Source organism: Mastomys coucha, unplaced genomic scaffold (assembly GCF_008632895.1).
Source record: "Mastomys coucha isolate ucsf_1 unplaced genomic scaffold, UCSF_Mcou_1 pScaffold18, whole genome shotgun sequence".
Lineage (NCBI taxonomy): Eukaryota > Metazoa > Chordata > Mammalia > Rodentia > Muridae > Mastomys > Mastomys coucha.
The window spans coordinates 62313370-62317929 of NW_022196900.1; the positions used below are offsets into that span (position 1 = coordinate 62313370).

The 4560-nt window shown below is 41.9% G+C and overlaps 1 protein-coding gene across 3 annotated transcripts in view; it reads right to left on the reverse strand.

Annotated features, from left to right (window-relative positions):
- Positions 1-4560, reverse strand: part of Wdr78 (WD repeat domain 78) — an 83169-nt gene that overhangs the window by 53875 nt on the left and 24734 nt on the right. The gene's annotated exons all lie outside the window — the stretch shown is intronic.

The following is a 4560-nucleotide window of genomic DNA, read 5'->3' on the forward strand; positions in this document are numbered from 1 at the left end:
GGAAACTGGGAAAGGAGAAATCATATGACATGTAAATAAAGAAAATATCTAATAAAAAAATTAAAAAATACTGTTTATGCAATAGATTTTAAAATAAAGACAGGGTTTTAAATACATCAGTCTGACTAAGATAGAATAAGCAAAAAGAAGCACACATCAGTTATCCACATGGATGGTTCTGAGGTGTATCTGAGAAAACAAGAGGGTGTGAGCTGGAAGGTCCACAGGAACATGGCTGCAAAATCAAAGCAATGGCTTTTGCTTCTCTCATCACTCTTTTATGGCCAGTGACTCGGCTATATATAAAGCATCACTGTAGCATATATGCAGTTCTAAATATAACCTTACATGAGGTGTGGCACACACAGAATCAAATATGTTGCCACTTATGAATTAGAGTTGGGGAAAGTAAGTCTTATTAACCATCTTAATGGCAGATGAACACTATCCAGGCAAGGCCAGAGAACATTACTTGAATTTGATACATATTAAGAAACGAAGTCCAGCAGACATATGTGCCTATGCAATGTATTTCATGCGTCATGATCACCAGCTCCATACTAGCCTTACAGTAGATAGAGACTACACTTGCATCGTTACCTACGAACTTAGCAATGCACTTTTTGCTTCCAGTGATGGAGGAAGCACATCTTTCTCCACATCTGGTATTCCTCAAGTGATCTCCAGCTGTGGACAGCAATCATGGCTTCCTTTTATATTTTCATACAGGAAGGCCCTTGAGAGTAATATGAAAAGCTTTGTGGTGGTCTACATTTAATAAATGGGTGAGTCGGTCAACTCTGGGGCTTCAATAGCACTTTTAGTCATAATGTAGCATTTTTTTTTTCAATGAATTCAGAAGTGGGTACGGAAAAATATGTAGTATCTGATCACATTAAGAGACCTCAGTAAAAAAAGATCCATGAAGCCTTCCTTAAGTTGTTTAGCTACAGTGAGCCCAATGCAATTACTATCAGACTGAGCTACAAAACAGTGCCTCTATCTCCTCACAAATTCATTATGTGCTAGCCATAATGAGATCATGTAAAAGTACCCATTATGCATTATTCCCCGCACTGAGCGAATGATGTTCTGGGCCTAATGCTGTTGCCCAAACGAAACTCCAAGGCTCTGAAAAGTGAGCATTAGAGAACCCAGAGGACTGTGGAAGACTTTAAGGTAGTTTAAGATAATGTATTCATTTTAGAATAGCTCAAGGTGTAGAAAACTTGTTAAGAATATTAGTTTGTATACTGCGTGTACTCAGTCGTCCCCATTGTAAAACACTTCTCTGCTGTCTGTACCTAATGCACCTAATGAACACACAGTGATACTTCATCCTCTAAAGCCCATTGTTTATTCCAGTCTGCTTCATTTTTAATGTCATTGAGGAGTATTGGTATTAATTCTCCTTTTAAATTCACATACAGTCAAAATTTCTGGCCGGGCGATGGTGGCGCATGCCTTTAATCCTAGCACTTGGGAGGCAGAGGCAGGCGGATTTCTGAGTTCGAGGCCAGCCTGGTCTACAGAGTGAGTTCCAGGACAGCCACGGTTACACAGAGAAACTCTGTCTCGAAAAACCAAAAAAAAAAAAAAAAAAATTTCTGACCCACAACTGTTCCTGTCTAAAAGAACTGCAGGGACAAAAATGGAGAAGAGACTGAGGGAAAGGAGGTCCAATAACCAGCCCAACTTGGGATCCAGCTCACCGGAGGACACCAAGGGCCGACGCTATTACTGATCCTATAAGGTGCTTACAAATGAGGGCCTGGCGTGTTTGTCCTCTGAGAAGCCATACCAGCAGCTGACTGAGACAGAAGCAGATACTTACACTAACCATTGAACTTAAGTTGCGACCCCTATGGTTGAATTAGGGGAAAGATTGAAGAAGCTGAAGGGGAGAGCGATCCCATAGGAAGACCAGCAGTCTCAACTAACCCAGACCCCAGGGATCACCCAGAGACTGAGCCACCAACAAGGAGTATACACTGGCACAAATATAGCAGAGCTCTGCCTGAGTCAGGCTTTAGTGGAAGAAGATGCGTTTAATTCTCCAGAGACTTGAGGCCCCAGAGAAGGGAGAGGTGTGGCAGGAAGGGGGCCCTCTTGGAGGCAAGGGGAGGAGGAATGGGATAAGGAACTGTGGGAGGGGAGGACCAAGAGGAGGAGCGATGACAGTAATGTAAATAAAATAATAAAAATTGAAAAATAAATCTCATAATTTATTCCAAAATATCTGCCAAAACATTCCATTTGATTATCTTTTTTCTTTTTTTAATTAGATATTTTCTTTACACATCATATATCTCCTTTCCCAGTTTCCCACTGAAAAATAAATAAATAAATAAATAAATAAATAAATAATAAAAACAAAAAACAAGAAAAAAACCCAACCCTGTACCCTTCCCGCTCCCCCTGCTCACCAACCCACCCTCTCCCACTTCCTGGCCCTGGCAATCCCCTATAATGAGGCATAGAACCTTCACAGGACCAAAGGCCTCTCCTGCCCTTGATGACCAACTAGGCCATCCTCTGCTATACATATGCTACTGGAGCCATGAGTCCCACCATGTGTATTCTTTGGTTGGTGGTTTAGTCCCTGGGAGCTCTGAGGGTACTAGTTAGTTCATATTGTTGTTCATCCTAAGGGGCCGCAAACCCTTCAGCTCCTTGGGACCTTTCTCTAGCTCCTTCACTGGGGATCCTGTGCACGGCAGTCAGAATGGCTAGGATAAAAAACTCAGGTGACAGCAGATGCTGGAGAGGTTGTAGAGAAAGAGGAACACTCCTACATTGCTGGTGGGATTGAAACCTGGTACAATTACTCTGGAAATCAGTTTGGTGGTTCCTCCGGAAATTGGACATAGTACTACCAGAGAACCCAGCTATACCACTCCTGGGCATATACCCAGAAGATGCTCCAACATGTAATAAGGACACATGCTCCAACATGTTCATAGCAGCCTTATTTATAATAACCAGAAACTGGAAGGAACCCAGATGTCCCTCAACAGAGGAATGGATACAGAAAATGTGGTACAATTACACAATGGAGTACTTCTCAGCTATTAAAAACAATGAATTTATCAAATTCTTAGGAAAATGGATGGATCTGGAGAGTATCATCCTGAGTGAGGCAACCCAATCACAAAAGAACACACATGGTATGCACTCTCTGATAAGTGGTTATTAGCCCAGAAGATCAGAATACCCAAGATACAATCCACAAACCACAAGAAACTCAGGAAGAAGGATGACCAAAGTGTGGATATTTCATTCCTTCTTAAAAGAGGGAACAAAATATGCATGGAAGGAGTTGCAGAGACAAATTATGGAGCAGAGACTGAAGGAAGGACAATCCAGAGACTGCTCCACCTAGGAATCCTTCCCATATGCATTCTTCAAATCCAGACACTATTGTGGAAGCCAGTAAGTGCTGGCTGACAGGAGCCTGACAAAGCTGTCTCCTGAGAGGCTCTGCCAGTGCCTGACTAATACAGAAGGAGAGGCTCACAGCCATCCACTGGACTGAGCACAGGGTTCCCATTTGATTATCTTGTTCCTGAGGTTTTCCTAGACCTTGGCAGTTTCCTATGTTAGAAGACTGAGGGGTATTGATCATGCATTTTGTAGAATGTGTTCACATTTAGGAATGCCTGGAGCAGGACATGGGTTTCTGGGGAGACGTAAAGGAGTAAAGGCTCATCTTATGGCACCATCAAGGCTCTCAACATGACTTATCGCTGGCATCCTTACCTCTTAGCTGAAACTGGTCTGTGTCATGCACTGTAGTCTGGAGAAAGCCACAGTGCAAAACCTCATTTAAGAGGATGGGAAGCTACATCTTGAGGGACAAATACCTACGTAAGTATTTAGAACTCTTCTCTACGGGAGTATACTCTGCCTTTTATCAAATATCTAGAAATGGTCCATTAATATTGTTAATATGAGTCATAACCCAGCACTACACTTTTTGTTGTTGAAGTTGTGTACCTGTGGCTAATGGGAACACAAATGACTGTTCTGTCTGTGACATTCTTTTTTGTTTTCTTTCCTTTTCTTTTTTTTTTTTCCTTTGATGGTAGGAAGGGTGGGGTTTTTGTTCAATAACTTTTTTGCTTCTTTGCTGCTCATCTTATATGTATGCCCAAGGCCCAGAAACCAGTTATTTCCTAACAGCTCTTAGTTTCTTTTATTACATGCAAAACCAAGAGTGAACCACTCAGATATTTCATAATAGACCCTTATTTATTGAGAGAGTATGATAGTTTATTTGGCAACTGAAGATCAAAAAAGGGTGGGGGACTAGAAAGATGCTCAGTGTTGAGGACACTGCAGACAGACTGAGGTTCAGTTTCTGGCACTGGCATGAAGACTCCTGCCAGTCTGTAGCTCTAGTGCCAGGCACTGCACACACAGAGTACACAGACATACATGCAGGCAAAACACCCACACACATAAATACTTAAAAAGAATGATAAAGATTTCCAAGTATCAACTGGTATCTACATGTCCAGGTAAGATGGGAGTTTCTCTTTAGGTAACACACCCACACAT